Raw genomic sequence first — 24,256 nt, forward strand, 5'->3', positions numbered from 1 at the left:
TGTTAAAATCAATTTAAGCCAGCCCCGCGCGAATAAAAAGATGTGTCTTCAGTTCGCGACGGAATGTCCGAAGGTCAGGTATTTGGCGTAAACCCGGGGGAAGTTCGTTCCAGAGTGTGGGAGCCCCCACAGAGAAGGACCTTCCCCTGGGGGCCGCCAGCCGACATTGCTTGGCGGACGGCACCCTGAGAAGTCCCTCTCTGTGAGAGCGTACGGGTCAGTGGGAGGCATGTGGTAACAGCAGGTGGTCCCGTAAGTACCCAGGCCCTAAGCCATGGAGCGCTTTAAAGGTAGTAACCAACACCTTAAAGTGCACTCGAAAGGCCACAGGTAGCCAGTGCAGTCTGCGCAGGAACGGTGTTATATGGGAGCTACGCGGAGCTCCTTCTATCACCCGCGCAGCTGCATTCTGGACTAACTGAAGCCTCCGAGTGCACTTCAAGAGGAGCCCCATGTAGAGAGCATTACAATAATCCAAGCGAGAGGTAACGAGCGCATGAGTGACTGTGCACAAGGCATCCCGATCAAGGAAGGGGCGCAACTGCCGAACCAGGCGAACCTGGTGGAAGGCCCCCCTGGAGACGGCCGTCAAATGATCTTCAAACAACAGCCGTTCATCCAGGAGGACACCTAAGTTGCGCACCCTATCCTTTGGGGCCACTAACTCGCCCCCAACAGTCAGCCGCGGCTGCAGCTGACTGAATCGGGGTGCCGGCATCCACAGCCACTCCGTCTTGGAGGGATTAAGCTTGAGCCTGTTTCTCCCCATCCAGACCCGTACGGCTTCCACACACCGGGACAGCACTTCAACAGCTTCATTGGGGTGGCCTGGGGTGGAGAAGTACAGCTGGGTGTCATCAGCATACAGCTGGTATCTCACCCCAAAGCCACTGATGATCTCCCCCAACGGCTTCATATAGATGTTGAACAGAAGGGGTGAGAGAATCGACCCCTGCAGCACCCCACAAGTGAGGTCCGTCGCGGTCGACCTCTGCCCCCCTGTCAACACCGTCTGCGACCGGTCAGAGAGATAGGAGGAGAACCACTGATACACGGTGCCTCCCACTCCCAATCCCCCCAACCGGCGCAGCAGGATACCATGGTCGATGGTATCAAAAGCCGCTGAGAGATCTAATAGGACCAGGGCAGAGGAATAACCCCTGTCCCTGGCCCTCCAGAGATCATCCACCAATGTGACCAAAGCTGTCTCCGTGCTGTACCCGGGTCGGAAGCCGGACTGGAACGGGTCTAGATAGATGGCTTCATCCAGGTATTGGGGTAGCTGTCGCGCCACAGCACTCTCTACAACCTTCGCAACAAAGTGAAGGTTGGAGACTGGACGATAATTACCCAAAATAGCTGGGTCCAGGAAGGGCTTCTTGAGGAGGGGTCTCACCACCGCCTCTTTCAAGGTGGCAGGGAAAACCCCTTCCAACAGAGAAGCGTTGATAATCTCCTGGAGCCAGCCTCGTGTCACCTCCTGAGTGGCCAGTACCAACCAGGAAGGACACGGGTCCAGTAAACATGTAGTGGCGTGAAGCCTCCCCAACAACCTGTCCACGTCCTCGGGAGCCACAGGGTCAAACTCATCCCAAATGGACTCAACAAGACGTGTCTCCTCTCCCTCGCCTGGATCATCCCAATTTCAGTCCAGACCGTCCCTCAGCTGAGCGATTTTATCATATAGATAACCACTAAACTCCTCAGCACGTCCCTGCAACGGGTCATCCCGCACCTCCTGATGAAGGAGGGAGCGGGTCACCCGAAACAGGGCGGCCGGGCGGTTATCTGCCGACGCAATGAGGTTGGAGGCATATGAGCGCCTCGCCTCCCTCATTGCCACTAGGTAGGTCCTAGAATAGGACCTAACTAGTGTCCGATCAGCTTCGGAACGGCTGGACCTCCAGGTGCTCTCTAGACGTCTTCTCTGGCGTTTCATCTCCCTCAGCCCCTCGGAGAACCAAGGGGCCAAACGAGATCTGTGCCGGGTCAGAGATCGCAAAGGCACGACACGGTCCAAGGCCCCAGCCGCAGCCCGCTCCCAGGCCGCAACTAGTTCCTCAGTCGTGCCGTGGGCCAGATCCTCAGGGAATGTTTGTCTTACAAAGAGTAGTTTATATACAAGACTTATATATACAAGACATATATATATATATATATATATATATATATATATATATATATATATATATATATATATATATATATATATATATATATATATATATATATATATATATATATATATATATATACCAAGGACCAGAAGCCAGACCACAGCTGCAACATTAGCCATTTCAAACCCCTCCAATCCATACATGCAGCAGACTGACACCCACTATGAATCTGTAGCACGACCACGAACACGAAGCCAATCAGCAGCAGTGCAGCTCACCAGCTCAAATCCCCCTGCAACTCAGATTAATCTGAGCACAACCAAGCCCCCACCCAAACAGGACATACCCCCAGCCAATCAGAGCACAAAAAACCCCCATCCAATCAGAGCACAGCCAAGCTCCCACCCAATCAGTTCAAACCCACACCAGCAATTAAAAAGGAAGAAACAGCTGCTATCACACATTGCTCCCAGAAGCACGAAGCTGAAGCTTGAAGATGACGAATGAGACTTCGTCGAAACGTCGCCAAGACACTTCCAATTTTACACGGGAGAAAACCCGAATAACCAAAGACCTACATACAAACACCCGCGAAAACCTCAGAAAACAAATACACACACACACACACACACACACACACGCATACACATGGTAGCCACATACCAGGCAAGCAAGCAATCTTCAACTCTACAGGGAGAACTACTAGGCAGATAGAACAGGATGAGGAGAGTGATACACGAGGAGAGAGAGAAAGACACCCTCTCATGGCCTCCCTATATAGACATCTTCTTAAAGTGGCAATAACCCTGCTGACTCATCCTCAGTCTTAAAGTGGCAATAACCCTGCTGACTCATCCTGATCCACAGCCTTACTGGAGATGGTCAGCTTTAAATTATCATTATCCTGACACATACATACATACATACATACATACATACTACATATTTAATACATACATACATAAAAATAAAAATTTAATAATGCCATCCTTCCAAAATAAAAAGTCATTTCACCAATAAAGGTAAAGGTTCCTTTCACACATATGTAGTAGCTGTTCCTGGTAGTGTTCCCCTAAATTCCTAGATCACATGCCTATGGGGACAGCCAGGTTTTAAGAGCCTTATAAATGGTTTATGGTATCCATCCTAAATGGGTGTAGTGGATTTTCTAATGGACAAGAAAAAATGAGTAAAACAAAGTGATGTCTAATTAGAGAATGTTTATTTAATTTGTTATAAAACTATATTTTTAAATAATGAAGCAAGATGAATAGGAGAAAAGAAGGTAAAGGAAGAGAGGGAGGGAGGGAAGGAAGGAAGGAAGGAAGGAAGGAAAGAAAGAAAGAGAAAGAAAAAGAGAAAGAGAAAGAGAGAAAGAAAGACAATTAAAAGTCTAGTCATGTTGTATTACCTCTCAGTCTGCTATGTGCACTTAATATTTCAAATATGTTTTTTCAGTGAGACCAAACTTAAAAATAATCATGTCCTATTAATACCTCAGTACCTTTTAACTCAGTTAAAACTGAATGCTTGACCAGGCTTAGCTTCCATACTGAAAACTCATCCAAAATATATATCTCCAAAATCAAAGGTTAAACTATATTAAGCTTTAAATAAAAGCTGCTACAAACAAAAATAATTAAAGAAAGGTTTGGTTTCAAATTATTAACTTTTTCTCTTAATGAGATGTTGCTTATTATTTAGCTCTGGTCTAAAAATGATTTAGGTAACATTTGGGGAAATATATACAGACAAGCAACCCTGCACTGGAGGCCAAAATGGAAAAAACCTCCACAGCCACCATGTATTTGCCTTTAGTGCTTAGGTAGGATGGAACAAAGGAGAGCCACACACTGCAGAAGATCAACATGCTAAATGTGAGACATTTAGCCTCATTAAAACTGCTGGGGAGTTTTCGAGATAAAAAAGCAACAGTGAAACTGGCAGATGCCAGAAAACCCATGTAGCCCAGGACACAGTAGAACATGGTAGATGAGCCTTCATTGCAAAGCAATATAATTTCCTCAATTTCTGAATGGGTGTCAATATCAGGGAAAGGGGGAAATGTGAACAACCAAACCATGCAGAAGCCTGTTTGAATCAGGGAACCAGAAAGAACAATGGACATGGCCAATCCACTTCCCATCCAGTTCCTCAGCCTGGATCCTGGCTTGGTGGCCATGAAAGCCAGAACCACAGTGATGGTTTTTGCCAGCACAGAAGACACAGCCACTGAGAAGATGATGCCAAAGCTTATTTGTCGGAGGAGACATATTATATTGCCTGGTGAAACAAGGAACTGCAGTGAGCAAAGAAAGCAGAGAAGGAGGGAGATGAGTAAAACATAGGTGAGGTTTTGGTTATTGGCCTTGACTATGGGAGTATGGTGATATTTCAAAAATGTTGCCAGCACTACAGTTGTGGAGAGAGAAAAGAAAATTGCCAGAATCACTAGACTTATTCCCATTGGTTCCTCATAGGATAAGAATGAAATTCTCCTGGGAAGACATGAATCTTGGTTTTTATTTGGGTGTTGATCTTCTGGGCATTTGGAACAGTCATCCATGTCTGGAATTTAAATATACATGTATTTAAATTTGTGTTTGGCTCTATTATTATTCTATGAATATTATTATAACGTAAGTCTTTAAATTACTCTTAACACCATCTTTGCACTGACATTTTCCATCTGATTTTCCAATCTTGTATTTAGATTTTAACAAGGCAATTATCTCTTAAGGTATCTACTTACTCTTACTAATATTATTAATATCTTCTATCAATTGTGTCCATTTATCTATACATTTGTCTTGTTTCACAGCTGCATCTTGTCTTTATGGAATGCAGTTTCTACAATATTGAAAATAATGTAAAGTACTGTAGGAGCGTGCTCCTATCACTTCATCTATATTGAATTTTATTCCTTTTGTATATTTTTTGCTGAATAAAATCCATAAATGAATAAATCCATATAAATGAAATTTATATCCATAAATGCAAGGTTAAGGACAAGAGCTAAGGATTTAGTTTTTCTCTGTATATTATCAATTCATTTCCCTATCACTCATGTGACACAGATTTTATGGAAGACCAAATAATGCACAATTATAGAAATGAGAAGGTAATCCCAATGTGAGATAAATTAGAAGTTTCAATATTATTTTAATAAACTCTGTGATTTTTTTTTGTCTGTTAAAAATGCTGAACTCTTTGCCTTAAGTCTTTCTTTCAGTTGATAAGGCAATCCTTTCTTCTGGGGACAGTATAATCTGGCAAAAAACCAAAAGAATACAACTCAGCTTTCTGTGGAACCATAATATAACTTGGTTCATGATGTCTCTTACCCTTCTGGCTTGATATTTTCTCTTTGGGACATGGATGACAATCATAGCAGCAAAATGGCTTTCCCTCCTGCTTTCTTTTGAAATATCCAGGGAGGCAGCTCTCAGTACACACTGAAACAGGTAAGGTCTACCCAATAAGTAAAGTAAGAAGGGAAACATTAGTGTGCACTCTGGTACTTGAAAAGAAGATTTAAAAAGCATGATTGTTTAATTTTTATTTACTTATTTATTAAATTTATATTCCACCTATCTCATCAAATATGTGACTCCAGTCGGCTCACAAAGAATGAAAGCTAAATATAAAACTAATTAATTTTTAAAAACTATATAAAAACTGGGACCAAGGAGGCAGATGGCATCAGGACAAGGCCTTCTTACCCTGTCCATCCTCAAGAAGCCGCCCTGTAAGCCGCCCTGAGTCTTCGGAGAAGGGCAGGGTATAAATGTAAAACAAAAAACAAACAAACAAACAAACAAAAAAGAACCTCTTTTGGAGCCACAGGCAAACCAGCAGAATTTTTTTTATGCCCATCCAGGAGGCCAAAAGGGTGGGAACAGTTCTAATCTTAAGTGGCAGAGTGCTCCACATGGCCATGGCCCCAGGCTTTGCTCCTAAATCTTGCCTGCCAAAATTCCTTAGCAGTTGGGCTCCAGTTGGGCTCCAGAGCCCCATGTGCTCCAACTCTGCTGGAGCACATGGGGTGGGCAAGTTCCACTGTCTCTGAGAAGATGGCTTCTCAGATACCTATAACCCATACCATATAGGGTTTTAAAGATAATAATCAATACCTTGAATTGGATCAAGAAACAAACTGGCAACCAATGCAACTCATACAACGTTGGTTTTATTTGTGCCACCCTTTACATGCCACTTCATTGTACTGTTGATTCAAATTATTCTTCAAGGGTAACCCCATATAGAGCAGATTGCTATCATGCAATAGAGAGATTAGAATGGGACAACTTGGTGTGGCCAATTCACTGCAGCCAGTTTTCCATAGCCATCTCCACACAGCAAACATGTCATTTGCATTTCATTTTGTTCCTCTTTTTGCATCTTTTCTTTAATGATTCTATTTCACAATTTCTTTGATATTAATGTAACTGTTATCCTGCAGTGAGTTGTACCATGGCAAGTTGGTTGTGCCAAGTTGTCCCACAATGAGTTGGCTACAGAGAGTTGGCCATTGCAAGTTGGCCACACTAAGTTGGCTGCATCAAGTTGCCCTAAACTCTAGAACACGACTGTTAAATTTGATCGCATGACATATCATGACATTTTTTGCACCTGGGAAGCTTGGGTGGGTGTGGCTGCACATGATGAACTGATTGGGTGGCAGCTTGGCTGTGCTCTGATTGGATGGGGGGTTTTTTGGATGGATTCCAGAGAAATAAGATTACCAAACTAATCCAAAAAGAACCCCCCACTAAAACCCAAGACAGAGAGCAAGAAAACGGCAAAGCCCTCCTCCCATATATAAAAGGCACCACAGACAGAATCAGCAAGATCCTCCACAAACATAACATCAAGACAGCATTCTGCAGAAACCAAAAAATATCCACCATCCTAAGAAACCCCAAAGACAAAATTGAGTTAGAAAATCAAGGAGTATATGAAATCCCATGCACCGCCTGCCCCACCACATACATCAGACAAATCAACAGAAGAATAAGTGCACGCATTGAAGAACACAAGAACTCAGTCAAAAAAGAGGAACCAACTTCTTCCCTGGTCCAACACCTTAAAGCCACAGGACACAATATTGACTTTAAAAAGACCAGAACTATCGCCAAAACTGAACACTTTAACAACAGAATAATCAGAGAAGCCATTGAGATAGAAAAACGCCCACACAGCATGAACAAACAAGATGACACCTCCCGCCTACCAGCCATTTGGAAACCCGCCCTTATTGACAAACGAGTCCCTAACACGAGGAATGACACCAGACCCACACTCACAAGGTCCACACAGGATGTCACCACCACACATCCACCCAGAAAGCAGACCCAAACCCACACTGATCATGAAGCACGACCAAGGACCAGAAGCCAGACCGCAGCTGCAACATTAGCCATTTCAAACCCCTCCAATCCATTCATGCAGCAGACTGACACCCACTATGAAGATGTAGCACGACCACAAAGCCAAACAACAGCTATGCAGCTCACCAGCTCAAATCCCCCTGCAGCACAGACTAGACTGAGCACAACCAAGCCCCACCAACACATGACACACCCCCAGCCAATCAGAGCACAGAAAAACCCCCATCCAATCAGAGCACAGCCAAGCTCCCACCCAATCAGTTCAAACCCCCACTAGCAGTTAAAAGGAAGAAAAAGCTGCAGTCACACATTGCTCCCAGAAGCACGAAGCTGAAGCCTGAAGATGACGAATGAGATTTCGTCGAAACATCGCCAAGACACTTCCAATTTTACACGGGAGAAAACCCAAACAACCAAAGACATACATACATACATACATACATACACATACATACATACATACATACATACATACATACATACATACATATATATATATATATATATATATATATATATATATATATATATATATATATATAAGAATTCTTATATATGGAGTGGCAAACACCCACTCCATCTACCAATAAGGATGCAACCACACAGCCAACCAACCCGCTCACAGCAACACTCCCCACCTCAACCAATCTGCAAACACCCACTCCATCTACCAATCAAGATGCAACCACACAGCCAACCAACCCGCTCACAGCAACACTCCCCACCTCCCCACCAGTATTTATAGAGAGACGGCAGCTCCGACCACTCTTTGCTCGAGAAGCACGAAGCCGAAGACACCAGCCTGAAGATGATGAGTGAGACCTCGTCGAAACGTTGCCAAGATACTCTCAACCTTACACGGGAAAAGACTCGAAAATATCAAGACCTACACACCTATACCTGTGAAAACCTACGAAAACAAATATTTATGTATATATGTATCATAACATTACTACAGGGTTGGCAATATTTTATAAAGCAAGCATGCTTAAAATTGGAATTAATTTTAAGCAGTATGCAGACATACAAACACAACATACATACAAACACAAGCACAAATACATTCTGAATTGGTCCAGATCCCCCAAATTCTGAATAGTAAATAGCATTATAAACAAACATTTAGACAAAATATTTTTAGTCAAACTTATTCTCCATCCAGCTCTCAATGGACAGCACAATCCAAGCAAAAGGTCCTGCCTCATTACCTTCTAAAGCTGATTGCTGCTTGGGAGGTAATTTGGTCTTTTTATTCCCTTTTTGACTTGTTGATTGTCTCTTTTGCACAGTATGATTTGTCAGCTAACAATGACTCTGAAGAGGTTCACAGAGGCAAACTGGGCTAAGAAAGGGGTCAGACTCAGAGCCATAAAAGAAAAGGTTTGGGAAACACTGCATTGAATAATGTATGAGTATATACTTTTCCTTTAGCTCCAATGACTTTACTTCAAGTTTACCACAATGTATGCATGGAAACTGAATAATATTTTTTAAAAATATATTAGATAACACTGCTTTTCAGATATATGTAATTCTTATACTGTTTACAATAGTTCTCAGTTGTGGGAGATTTGTATCAACTAAAAGAATAAGACATTTATCTGTCTTCTATGTTAAATGATATAGAGATGTCATTTAGACATAGGGAGTCCTCATTTACTGACCTCTTGTTCAATGATTGTTCAAAGTTACAATGGTACCAAAATGACTTTTGACTAGTCTTCAAAGTTGCAGCTATCACAGTGTTCCTGCAGTCACATGGATACCAATTATGACGTCATAGCCAGATTTTGACAAGGAAAGTCAATAAGGAATCTAGCTGGAAGTTTCATGTTGTAGTCATATAACAAACTACTGAATGACCATGGGTGATTTCCTAAAAATTGCATCTGGAACCAATGCTGTAAATTACTGCAATCACATTATGTTTCACTTTATGAATGTGCATCCTGCTGGTCCCAATAATGATTGGTAAAAAATAACTACCTATATCAATTATGATTGGTTGAGTTGCTGGTCCCAATTATGACTGGTAAAAAATAACTACCTATATCATTCCAGTCATCCAGATGAAATCATCTACATTCAGAACTTACTTGGTTGAAAGTGCTGGGCCAATTGATGGCTTCTTCATGAATGATGAACATTTGGTCCTCAGCAGCCCAGGGATCCAGCTTCCCAACTTTCACTCGATAGAATGACTGGTTGGGGAATGTGATCCAGTTCTCAAGATCCAATCCTGTAACCAGTTCTCCTTTCTCATCAAAAGAAATTTCATCTCCAACACTGTTGTTAAATGCAATTCTTTTCAAAAAGAAGTGTAGCTGAATAGAGAAATAATTGAATATTTGTAAAAAGAAAAGAGTAGAGAAAAAGAAAGCATGGTTAAGATACAGAATTGCATAACAGCTCAGAACAGTTTACACATGTGGGGGATACTTCTTAATGCACAATATTCTAGCGGTCCCCCATATTTACTTATATGTCACTATTGATCAAAAATAATTATATTATAGTTATTGTGATAATTTACTAATATAAGAAATCTAGCCTTACTTCACCCAAAAACCCCATATATCTAGATTTTAATTCTGAAAAATATACCAATTTTCTTTTGGAGACAGTTTTATTTTACTCATAAATATAATATAATTTGCACTATTTTTTAGTAAAGGTATGAAAATAAATATTTTGCTCAACTATTACATATGCAGATCAGGGAAGATTCAGATACAAAACTATAGTTATAAAAATAATATAATAGATACAATTATTGCAGCTATAATTATAGTTTAGCATCTGTCATGTCTGGCTGTCATAAAAAATCCAGTCAGTCACTTGTTGGCAACAGACTACAGGAAAGGTCTTTTACTACTATCTAGTGGTCAGCTAGGGATTTGAAAATATGATAATTCAGAAAAGAAAAAAAATAATGAGTTGCCTGTAACATTTTGAGTTGTGTTTAGACTAAGGCTATGTTTGTGAGAAATTGAAATCTGAAATGGCATAGGGCCTCCTGCTTGAGCAGTGGGTTGGACTAGAAGATCTTCAATGTCCCTTCCAGTTCTATTCTGATTGATTGAGATTAGTACCAGCAATTGTTGATACCATCTCTTTTGGTGGAGGAGGTACAATGCAGCAGTACCATTCAATATTTTAAAAAGTGGTAGAGGGTTGTTGTTGTTGTTGTTGTTTTGGTGTAAACAAAGGCCCTGTTGAACAATGGCTTGGACAAGTGCTGTTATTGTCTTTAAGGTGTACTATTATTATGGGTCACATGTTAGTGGAGCTATTGCATAGGGATGCTAAAGTTTTTCAAGAGTTCATTAGGAGGGTCAGCTGATCAGAGCAGATAGAAGATACTATAGAAAAGGGGTGTCAAACTGGTGGCCTGTGGGCCAGAGGCATCACTTGCCAGCCATGGCCACCCCAGCTCCATCAAGGGAAACATCAAGATATGTCACATGATGGCAATGTGATATCACAAGTTTAACACCCATGCTATAGGAGATACAAGCAGTCCACTCATTTGATTTAGCAGTCCACTCAGGTTAGCAGCGAATTCTTCCTTGGTATGTGTCTCTTAAATGAGGTATTTTAATTGGAACAGGATTGGAAAATGATTATTGTTATACTTCTAGAACCTTGGGAAAAAGTAGAAATTCCCTAGAATTTATTAGCTTGCATTTATTAGCTTGCATTCTAAAACCAGGTAGGTAGCTGAATTCAGCTGGAAAGTCAACTTCAAGGGCATCATTTAAAAAGTGGAGATTTAGTCTGAAGGCTGTTTCAGCCAGTCACAAAGTTTCTAATCTTTTGATCAATAGGTAAGAAGGTATCTTTCAGGCTCGGTGCTGGAAAGGGGATAGTTATGCTATGCGTAGAAAGCATGGTCATTGACCAAAATCTATCATTGATGGTCCTTCCCAGGACTATTAATTCAACAGCATAATGAAAGCAGCATAAGTTTCCAGATCATCTCACAAGAATCTGAACTGGGGTTTCTGCCTCAATAGCAGTACAGAAGTATTTATTATCAACAGGGTATGGTGATTGGGTTGAATTAGCACAATAAAACTTAAATGAGGGGAGCAGCATTGACATATCTTATAGAATAGTGGATTCAAGGGTCTCTCTTTTGCACTCCAGTGCTTTAGTTCTGGTTATCCCCCAACTAAAGATAAAAATTTAATCAATTAAATAGCAGTTTTTAACAATTTTTCAGCTGTCCAGATTTTTTTTACTAATCTGGTTTCCAGGTTAGAAGCATGCTTTATGCTGATTATTTGGGTGTGAAGTACTTACCCTCCAAACCAGGGCATGGAAAGTAATTTTTTCAAGGGTTAGTAGCTTTTCATTAGATGATGAATGGGATGGTTGTAATTGTGTCTCTGAGTGGTGGAGAGTAGGGTACCAGGGTGTTATTTGCACCCAAAGTATGGGAGTGAAATGGAGTGCAATGGATCACAGGGTATTAGAATAAAATTTGTCTAATGAGTGATGGTGGAGAAATAGCACTGGAAAATTGGTTTCCATAAGAAGAGCAAAAGGAAACTTTGGTCTTTTTGTATTAGATGACCTCTTCTATTTAACTTTGAGCCTATACTAATGGGACTGTCAATGTCTGTCCATATTCAATGGTAAGACTTTCTTTGCTAACTTTGCCTATTATTCTGTCATCCCTCTTGTGGGTTTTAGAAGTGTTTCCTAAACCTTGGTTGGTAATTACATCTTCTTATCTCATAGCTATACAGTCTTGTGCACACAACAACATTGTGCAAAACCCCTATATAATTTGTTAACATTTTCCTTTGAACATGTAACACAGTCAAATATTATCAAAAAGAAAAGTCCTCTAAAAACTCAACACTACAAATTTTTGCCCTTCCTTTTTATCATGTCAAATAGAAAGGATAGTGAGGATGGTAATTCTAAAGCATCTGAGTATCCCACAGAACAGCCATTCATCTCAGGGAATTCCTTCCACGGTTCTTCTGCATCTAATCTTTTTCTTTTTAACAAATCCCTTGTTCAACTTCTCACCATAACCTCTTTTTTCTGTCTTCTGTTTATTATTTATTTATTTATTTATTTATTTATTTATGTATTTATTTATTTATTTATTTATTAAATTTTTATACTGCCCTTCTCCTGAAGGACTCGGGGCGGTTCACAGCCAAATAAAACCACAATGAATAAATACAGAATAAAATCAATAATTAAAAAACTTATTAAATATGGCCCCAAATTAAAATGCATTTAGAACAATAAAACCCACTTTAAAATTTAAAACCGAATAATAAAAACTTCTAAAAATTCTATGCCAGTCTTGCACAAATAAATAAATACGTCTTCAGCTCGCGGCGGAAGGTCCGAAGGTCAGGAAGATGATGAAGTCCTGGGGGAAGTTCGTTCCAGAGGGTGGGAGCCCCCACAGAGAAGGCCCTTCCCCTGGGGGCCGCCAGCCAACATTGCTTGACTGACAGTACCCTGAGGAGTCCCTCTCTGTGAGAGCATACGGGTTGGTGGGAGGCAAATGGTGGCAGTAGGCGGTCCCGTAAGTAACCCGATCCTAAGCCATGGAGCGCTTTAAAGGTGGTAACCAACACCTTGAAGTGCACCCGAAAGACCACAGGCAGCCAGTGCAGCTTGCTTATTATTATACTTGTTATTATTTCTTTATTATTATACTTATTACATTTATACTTATTATTTCTTCATCATTCTGCTTCTCCACTAACTGATATTCTAATGCAGGTACTACAGTCTTAAAACTCACTGACACTTCATTTAAAAGCCAGAAAATGAATATTTTGTTTATATTCCTGTATCCTATGTTATGTCTTCTCATTCCTCAGAAGTATTTTCATCTAGAAAAAACAAATAAGAACTTTTTCATCTTCTAAATTGATTACAGCTTTCCTGTCAATTTTCTGAATGTTGTCTCCTTTCTCTTTGTAATCCATAGTTCATCTGTTCAGTTTAATTTACCCTCCTAGTCTTTCAAAGAATAGCTGCATTCATGACTTTGGGCTGATAATGTTTTTGGCAGAAATGATTTTTGACTGTGCTCCAGAAAAATAGGAATCTAACTTGAATAAATTACTCAGGAAAAGATTTTGAGAGGAAGAGAGTTTGGAAGATTCAGGCGGGAAGAAACTACCTTGAGATTAACAATCCCCCCAAAATAAAGAAGGAATAAAAAAAGAAAGAACACAAGAGAAGTTCCTAACTAACTTCACAGAAAACTGTCATTTCTGATCGGCAATTGACATCTCATTCCTAGCATATTTGACTACTTCAAAATTACCTGCCACGGCTGTACATCCTGAAGATTAGGTTTCCTGCCACTCAACCTTCTTTTGTATGGTTCTTGAGCCACTTGTATGGCATGTAAAGCATGTGCCACAGCATACATTGCATTGTATATGCTGTAACTAGGACTGGTCATCCTCATTTCAAAAAAAGCCCCAGGAAGGCTCTCCAGTTTCTCTTTTCCAGTGCAAATACCCTCAGGATCTTCATTCACAGATGGGTTTGGAAATACACAGCCAAATGCCTGTTCCCATACATCTTTAATGAAACCATCTTGGGGAAAGAATGAGAAATGCTTTCTTGTCTGAAGAAAATGCTGGAATCCTTTAATTTCATTTGAGTGAACTGCAAAGGACAACGCACCATGGAGAACTTGGATATCCCACATCTTCTGATAAAAGAATGATGCAAGACCCATCTGGGAAGCAATGATCCATACCTTACCTTTTGGCTTTATAGAAACAAATTCTATTTCAGGCAGATATAACAACCATCTCAATTCTAAAACATATTTATCTTTGATTATCACAACATTAGCTTTGCTGTTAGTGAAACGATGAAATATCTCCACAAACCATTTCAGACCATCATCCACATTGCTGATATAAATTGTCCTGAGCTTCTCTAAGAAAGCAATACAGATACCATGAAGAGAAAACCATGAAAATATCAGTTGTTCAAATTTTGTTCCACCATCTCCTTTCACAAGAATTCCAACCCAGGTCCACTTGAAGTGGACAAGTAGCTGAAGAATCCCCCTAAAATAAAAGTCTTCACCTGGAACCATGTGGTAATAGAAGGGGATTTCAGTTTTATCATACATATTTGGAGGAGGGCCATATAGGAGCTATACACATTAAAAAAAAAACAGAAAAATTATTATTTATTTATTTTTATTGAAAAGGTTTTAAAAAAACAAAAACATTTCCCCCCCTTTTTTAAAACAGAAAAATTATTGACAACCAATATGCATTGTCTGCAAATAAAGAGTTCTAAAATGTATCAGAATATGCTCTCACACTATTTATGTGCATGAAATATTTGTGAAAGTACATTTGGGATAAATGATTACTGAGTTCCCCTTTATCTGCACAATTCAATGATCTTCTGAATTTCTTTTGTCCTTGTATATTACTTTTTTTTTTGAACAATGAAAATAATTTCATGTATGAATATGGTTCATACTATCTTCTAGAACCACAGAGGGTTTGTAAGCTCCTTGTTCTGCAGACAAGAGAAAATTCTAAGGCTTTTTTCCTATCTGGGTGTCAAACTCTGGCAGACAATGCATATCATCTCTGGCATATTGCATCCTATTCGTATGCATTGGTTACCAGTACTGTACCACATTAGAAGACAACAAATTCTGATTCAGGACTAAAAGACCTCAAGGTCCCTTCCAACTCTGTTATTCTATTCTATTCTATTCTATTCTATTCTATTCTATTCTATTCTATTCTATTTAACTGTTTGAAACTGACCAATCATATCAAATTCTGAAATTTGATAACATTTCTTTACACTTTGACAAGTATAATTTCTTAATATCTTCATAAACAAATGTTTATGAAATTAAATATATCTTAATGTCTTGCAATCTCTTCTATCTAAAAATACAAAGCAAAGTAAGGGCAACTTATCATGAATGCATCTTACCTGTGGAATCCTGTAAACACCTAAAATGTCTGCAATATCAATAGAAATTTTAGGATCAAGAGTCCCAATAACTGATTTGAGTTTGCTCAGGATGCCACACTTGTAGTTGGGAATGAATTGGGTCTGACTGGAGAAAAGTTCCATTGTGGCAAGATATGTGTACTCTCCACCATAACTTTCATATATTCTAAAACCCAAGGTAATGTTAGGTAAGAGCTGCAGGTCTTCATTTATCTTCTTCACAGCAAATATCATGGTCAAAATATGCTGATAATACTTGATTAGGACTCTGCAATGGGAATTAGATTCTACATCAAATGAAAATATGTATCTAAAAAGGGCAGTCAAACTAAACTTTGCAAGAATAATGTTAACTGATAAGTTGATTATCATTTACTTTTTAGTGAAATCAATACTTGCTTTTCATGAGTTGTTTGTTAAACAATTTTGAGTATATAATAAAGAGCAAAGCATTTGCCCTGCATGTAAGATACACATTAAACTTAATTAAACATTAAACTGTGGAATTTGATCTCTTTATTGTTTGGTAGAAAAGATTTTTGTTGCAATTTAAAGGACCTCAAAGAAATAATATAGATTTAGATTTTGTGTTTCCTTTACATTTTCTCAGAAGTGTACTTAAATTCTTTTCCAGAATTGATAAAATATTTTCTTAATAGCACCATCTTTAAATTATATCTATAATAAATTATTTAATAAGCACTTCAAATATCCCTTAATGTACAAAGCCAGTTAAGCAAAACTGAAAGGTTTTTCTACCCAAAAAGCAGAAATAGCAAAATTTGGGTTTGGTGCTATGCTTTTATTAGTTCAATGTAAGTTCAATGTATTAGTTTAAGTGTAAGAATTTCATACAATTGTGAAATCAGAAATTCTAAACAAGATTAAAAAAGCAGAATAAAATTCTAAACAAGATTAAAAAAGCAGAATAAAATTTTATTAATTAATAAATTACCCTAAAGACATGTATTTCTCCTCTTCCCACTCCAAAAAGCTTCATATATCATGGCCATATTTATTTATAGGTGTTTTATTTATTGATGTAAAATATGCTGCATCTTTGACTTAATACTATTATTCCAATAATTAAATACAATTTTACTTTTTTGAGATTCAATTTTAGCAGCTGATGTTATAATTCCCAGAAATAGGTAAAATCTGTTAATCATGAAGGACTGAATAATTATTTTGATTTTCCCCCTTTCTTTAACCAACACAGAATCTTATTATTGCTTTCCTTTAGAAAGCACAATGAAAGCATAAGTTGAAAGTATTATTTTATTTTGATTTTAAAATTTATATTTGCAATATTGGAATTAACTATAATTCATAGACTTGGAGCATAAAAGAATTTTAGGTAGATTGATATAGTAATAAAAAGATTGATGATGATGATGATGATGATGATGATGATGATGATGATGATGATGTGATGATGATGATGATGTCTGGATAATGGATGTGGCAATGCCTGGAGACAGCAGAATAGAAGAGAAAGAGCTGGAGAAGATAAAAAAATACAAAGTTCTACAAATAGAGATAGAATAACTATGGCGAAACAAGAGTAGTACCAATAGTAATAGGCACCTTGAGTGCAATCCCAAAACAACTGGAGCACCACTTGAACACCATAGGCATTGACAAATTTACCATCAGTCAATTGAAGAAGGCAGCTTTACTTGGAACAGCTTCCATCCTGTGATGATATCTATAACACTGTCAAACATCCAGATTAGCCTATCCCAGTTCCTGGTAAGGACTTGATAGGTAGACAAAAATGCCAAACCCAGTCAGAACATTGGGCTGACTAAAGCAAATAATAATAATAATAATAATAATAATAATAATAATAATAATAATAATAATAATAATAATAATAATAATAACAACAACAACAACAACAACAACAACAACAACAACAATGACAGCAGAAACAACGAGAAACAGCAAGTCACCAGATATCAAGATTTGAGAATCGAATTGCAGAGACTCTGGCATAAACCAATGCAGGTGGTTCCAGTAGTACTCAGCACACTGGGAGCTGTGCCTAAAGACCTAGGCAAGCACTTAAAAGCAATTGGCGCTGACAAGATCACCATTAGTCAGCTGCAGAAGGCCACCTTACTGGGATCTGTCTGCATAATTCGCCGATACATCATGCAGTCCTAAACGCTTGGGAAGTGTTCGACTAGTGATCTGTGATACGAAATCCAGCATAGTTATCTCATTTGCTGTGTATACTGTCATTTTGTGTAAATAATAATAATAATAATAATAATAATAATAATAATAATAATAATAATAATAATAATAATAATAATAATAATAATAACAACAACAACAACAACAACAACAACAACAACAACAAAAACAACAAAAACAATAATAATGCCTTACAATGGATCACCAGCAGCAGAATTCTTGGGAACTTCATCAAAGTGTTCTACAACTCTACTTATAAACACTAATGAAGTAATGCCACCAATAATGAGATCACCTGCTTGAAAATATTCATGAACAATCGAGATAATGTCTTGGATTCTGCACATTATTGGTTGAGCCTTGCAAGATATATGTGGCAATAACAGGATGACAACCAATATCATCTTTACTAATTTGTTATAATTTCCATATAATGCTCACAAGTCTCCAAGAATAAATATCCTTGAAATAAATCTCTCTATTCCTCACATAACTCCATTTGCATTCTGACCCCTTCAGAATAAAAATCATTCTGAGACATCATTCCAATAATGATTACCTGTCCCAAAACTCTAAATTTATATTTTTCAAAACATATGGAAGATTTAAACTGCCCATCATCTCTTATGACTCATTCTTTCGAGTAAACATAAATTGTCTACCAGGGTTTTGAGAACCAACAAGGTTAATAATAATCTTTTTGAAAATTATAGGGAGGGGTGAAAAACAGTGTGACTTTAAATTGCCATTACTCTGTAGATTTAAGAATATGGTTCTCAATTCTGAACCCATTATTAGTATTCGGAACTTCACAAAGCTCCAGCTTCACACCGTCCCATGGGAAAAGTCAGGTCATTCAGCTTTCTGGAAGGTATGAAACCTCAGCTTAGACTCCTAGCTAAAATGATCCTTGGCTCCAATTGTTGCAAAATGTATAGCTTTATTAGAAGTCACATGGATTGCAGTAAAGCAAATCCAGAACTAAATTCATGCACTAAATCCCCAAATGTAACACTTAGGCACTTCCCTTAGGGCAATTGCTGGTCCCCACATCATGATTCTCTTCACTTTCTGCCATTAGAGTCGTATCATCTGCATATCTGAGGTTGTTAATATTTCTCCTGGCAATCTTAATTCCAATTTTTGATTCATCTAGCCCTGCTTGTCTCATGATGTGCTCTGCATAGAAGTTAAATAGGCTGGGTGACAGTATGCAGCCTTGCTGGACTCCTTTTCCAATTTTGAACCAATCAGTGGTTCCGTATCCAGTTCTTACTTTTGCTTCTTGACCCGCATACAGGTTTCTCAAGAGACAAATAAGATGGTCTGGTACGCCCATCTGTTTAAGAACTTGCCACAATTTGTTGTGATCCACACAATCAAAGGCTTTAGCATAGTCAATGAAGCAGAAGTTTTTCTGGAACTCCCTAGCTTTCTCTATGATCCAGCATATGTTGTCAATTTGATCTCTAGTTCCTCTGCCTCTTCAAAATCCTGCCTGTACTTCTGTTCTTCTACTCCACATACTGCTGGAGCCTAGCTTGTAGGATTTTAAGCATAACCTTACTAGCATGTGAAATGAGTGCAATGGTGCGATAGTTGGAACATTCTTTGGCATTGCCTTTCTTTGGAATTGGAATGTAAACTGATCTTTTCCAATCCTGTGGTCACTGTTTTCCAAATTTGCTGGCAAATTGAGTGTAGCACTTTTATTGCATCATCTTTTAAGATTTTGAATAGCTCAGCTGGAATATTGTCACCTCCACTAGCTTTGTTGTTGCTCAGATTTCGTAAGGCCCATTTGACTTCACATTCTAGGATGTCTGGTTCGAGGCCATATTGGTTATCAGGGACGTTAAGTTCATTCTTGTATAGTTCTTCTATGTAATTGTGCCACCTATTCTTAATTTTTTCTGCCTCTGTTACGTCCCTGCCATTTTGGTCCTTTATCATGCCCATCTTTGCATGAAACGTTCTCTTCATATCTCCAATTTTCTTGAAGAGATCTCTGGTCCTCCCTATTCTATTGATTTCTTCTATTTCTTTGCATTGTTCATTTAAGAAGGTATCCTGATCTTTTCTAGCTATTCTCTGGAATTCTGCACTCGGTTGGGTGTATCTTTCTCTTTCTCCTTTGCCTTTCGCTTCTCATCTTTCCTCAGCTATTTGCAAAGCTTCCTCAGACAGCCATTTTATTTTCTTGCATTTCTTTTTCTTCGGGATGGTTTTAGTTGCTGTCTCTTGTACAATGTTGTGAACTTCCGTCCATAGTTCTTCAGGCTCTCTGTTTATCAGATCTAATTCCTTAAATATATTTGTCACCTCTAATGTATATTCATCAGGGATATGATTTAGTTCATACCTGAGTGGCCTAGTGCTTTTCCCTACTTTCTTCAATTTAAATCTAAATTTTGCAAGGAGAAGCTCATGATCTGAGCCACAGTCAGCTCCTGGTCTTGTTTTTACTGATTGTATAGTGCTTCTCCATGTATTTATTTATTTATTTATTTATTTATTTATTTATTTATTTATTTATTTATTTATTTATTTATTTATTTATTTATTTATTTATTTATTTATTTATTTATTTATTTATTTATTTAGTCACACAGTATAATAAGCATAAGTATGAAATAACTATACAATATATAAGCATATATATGAGTATGAGTATGTAATAACTTTAGTAATTGGATATAACAAAAGGAAACAATAGGACAGGAACGGTAGCCACGTTTGTGCTCTTATGCATGCCCCTTACAGACCTCTTAGGAATGGGGTGAGGTCAATAGTAGATAGTTTTTGGTTGAAGCTTTGGGGATTTGGGGAAGAGACCACAGAGTCAGGTAGTATATTCCAAGCATTAACAATTCTATTACTGAAGTCATATTTTCTGAAATCAAGATTGGAGCAGTTAATATTAAGCTTAAATCTATTGTGTGCTCGTGTATTGTTGCAATTGAAGCTGAAGTAGTCTTCGACAGGAAGGACTTTGTAATAGATGATTCTATGACTTAAACTCAGGTCATGTCGAAAGCAGCATAGTTCTAAATTTTCTAAACCCAGGATTTCAATCTGGTGGCATAAGGTATTTTGTTGTATTCAGAGGAGTGGAGAACTCTTCTTGTAAAATATTTCTGGACACGTTCAATTGTATTGATGTCAGAAATGTGGTATGGGTTCCAAACAGTCGAGCTGTATTCAAGAATTGGTCTAGCAAATGTTTTATATGCTCTGGTTAGTAGTGTAGTGTTTTTGGAGAAGAAGCTACACAAGATTAGGTTTACAACTCTTAAGGCCTTTTTTGCAATGTAGTTACAGCGGGCTTTGGCACTTAGATCACGTGATATGAAAACTCCAAGATCTTTAACAGGATGGGGGTCATCAGTAAGATAATGTCCATCAAGCTTGTACTTAGTGTTTAGATTCTTTTTTCCAATATGTAAACTGAGCATTTGCTGGTTGAGATTTGGAGTTGCCAAGTTTTAGACCATTCAGATAAGAAGTCTGAAGGACTTCTTTTGGAGGATAGCTATATTGTTGGTGGTGTTAAATAGTTTGACATCGTCAGCAAAGAGAACACAATTACTTGTAATATGGTCACAGAGATCATTAATGTATAATATGAAGAGTGTTGGTCCAAGAACGCTGCCTTGGGGAACGCTACTTTTGACAGGAACAGGATTTGATATAGTATTGCCAATTTTGACTACTTGTTGCCTGTTTGATAGAAGTTTGTGTGCAGAAGGTCTTTTTCTTGCTTGGTGTGGTAATTGGTGCATTCAGTTTTTATTTGATTGCATATATTTCTGTAGCGGTTTTTGAAATTTTGGTTGCATCTTTGGCTGCAGAGCACATAGTCAATCTGATTTCTGTGTTGACCCTCTGGTGATATCCATGTGTAGAATCATCTCTTGGGTTGTTGGAAAAGAGTATTTGCTATGACCATCATATTATCTTGACAAAATTCTATCAGCCTGTGCCCTGCTTCCTTTTGTACTCCAAGGCCAAACTTGCCTGTTATTCTGGTTATCTTTTGGCTTCCTACTTTAGCAGTCCAATCCCCCATGGTGATAAGGACATTGTTTTGGTGTTAATTCTATAAGATGCTGTAGGGCTTCATATAACCGGTCAATTTCATTCTCTTCAGCACCAGTGGTTGGGGCATAGACTTTGATTACTGTGATATTAAATGGTTTGCCTTGGATTCAAACTAAGATCATTCTGTCATTTTGGGGTTTGTATCCCAGTATTGCTTTTCGTACTCTTTTATTGATTATGAAGGCTACTCAATTTCTTCTGGGGGATTCTTGCCCGCAATAGTATACCTGATGGTCATCTGAATTAATTTCACCCATTCCTGTCCATTTTAGCCCGCTGATTCCTAAGATGTTGATGTTCTTCTACATCAAATGATGACATTTCAGCAATGGAACATATAGTGGTCCACTCTGACAGGAGAATGGGCAGATATCCTTGGAAAGAGACAGACATAAGGAAGAAATGTGGTGATAACCAGCATGCTTGACCTATACTCAGAAAGAAATTGCAAGCCAGTGTAGCTCATATAGTAACAGTGCAACATGAACCAACTACGTAAAACTCAAAATTGCTCAACCAGCCATTTTTTGGACCAGATAAAATTTCTGGATGGTCTTAAGAGCTGCCTCACATAGAGCATGTTGAAATAATATAATAATAATTCATTCCACCAAAATAAGAAGCCACTTCACCAATACAGTTCACTTAATGGTATGGTTAACATGACAGACTATGTGCAGTCATGTTTTCTCCTAGTCATTCTTTGCCAGATGCTTACTGCAGCACAGTCCTAAAGAAATGAGGATCACCCCAGAAATGAAAATATCAGTATGCTTGTTGCAATAGTTCAATACAATTCAAGTTAATTTCTGCAATTCAATCTAGTGATGCTATATTATCTCTCATCCCTACTATCTCTGCTTAATATTTTAGATTTATTTTTTTTTAGTGAAACCATTGATGCTTTCATTCTAAAACCTGACAAAATTAGTGTACTTTACAGAAGTTTCCACCACTGCTTTTTTATACTGTTATGCAGGTTTTCAGATGTGGCTTGGTAAAATAAAAGACAGAGTGCAGATGTCTGTGGTGATACGTCAATGTGTTTATTCAGCTGAACAAAGTCAGGTACCTCCAAGAAGGAAGGAATCCTGAGCATAGTGCAAGGCAGATATTTATATATTTCTTTGCTTTCATTTCATTACATGTAGCTGGCACATTACAGATAAGATATAGAAAATACAGAAAGCATAAAAATAGTTAAGCATGTCTTCTGTGATTTTGGTCATGCATCTAACCCACAGGCTAGTGATTTTCTGTGAAAAAGTGTTTTCTATCAGGGCAACCTGGTTTATCCAAATATGGCATGGAGCATACTGCTTCCACTTTCGCCTTCTAGCCCCAATTCAAGAGGCTTTGGAGGCAGTCGCTTTCGTGACAAACTACCTTTGTGTTAAATATATATTTACTGAAAAAGAAATAAAGGGAGACTACTATAGCTCTATTTTAAGCTATTTAGTTCAAACCCCAGAAAGGTATGGCTAGCTGACGAGAGCTAAATAGCTTGAAATAGATCTATACTAGTCTCCCTTTATTTCTTTGTCAATGAATATAAATATAACACATTTCCTGTGAAACTTTCCATGGCCTCAAAGGCTTTCTACGGCCTGAACGTAAACTCTGTCATTTCAAAATATGTTTCCCTTGGCCATTCATCAGAATAATCTGATTCCTGACCAACAATATCAGAAAAGAAAGCACTTTCAGACATTTTCATGCATTCCCATTATAAGAAATATAGGCAGAAAATACCTGTTCTTTTTTCAAAAAAGAAATAACTTGAATCTTTTTCCCCCTAAAAATCCAGGTTGCAATCTTAAATTGACTCATCTTCTTTTAATAGGTCAGCATTACAACCAATTTCACTGTACAATGACAATAGAGGCTTTGAAAATTTAGTTTTAATAAATGAAGGCTAATTTTACTAGGCTTTGCTTTTATAATGAAAACTTATCAAATAATTTTTAATTAAAATTAACGTTGGAATTAGAAGGTTTGCTGCATATGTTCAGTATAATTACTTCAAATGCTTCAAATATGTTTTTAGTATTGAAGCTCCTGATGTTAAACCTAGCAGGGTTAGTATTATTTAGAGCAGATTCCACCATTTTTTAAAATTTCAGCTAGCTAGACAGACAGACAGACAGACAGACAGACAGACAGACAGGGAGGGAGAGAGAGAGAGAGAGAGAGAGAGAGAGGTTTTCATGTTTTCCCATGTTAAGATGTTGAAAATATAGGTATAATTTGTTAGTTGTGTTTCTCTTTGTGTGTTGTTGTTGTTTTTCAAATTAATTCTTAATTATTTAACAGCATGAATCAAATTAATTGAACCTTAAATTCCAATCTGCAAACTTAAAGAGAATAATGACCTATTAATATCTCAGATTTTCAGTTAATATTAAATGAGGATAAATATCATTGAGCTTTGCTCGTGTATTAGAAACTCACCGG

The 24,256-nt window shown here is 38.0% G+C and overlaps 1 pseudogene; it reads right to left on the reverse strand.

Annotated features, from left to right (window-relative positions):
* Nucleotides 1-3,782: 3,782 nt before the first annotated feature.
* Nucleotides 3,783-18,048, reverse strand: LOC131198125 (vomeronasal type-2 receptor 26-like; annotated as a pseudogene).
* Nucleotides 18,049-24,256: the final 6,208 nt, after the last annotated feature.

The sequence above is a fragment of the Ahaetulla prasina genome, chromosome 4, assembly GCF_028640845.1.
Source record: "Ahaetulla prasina isolate Xishuangbanna chromosome 4, ASM2864084v1, whole genome shotgun sequence".
Classification (NCBI taxonomy): Eukaryota; Metazoa; Chordata; class Lepidosauria; order Squamata; family Colubridae; genus Ahaetulla; species Ahaetulla prasina.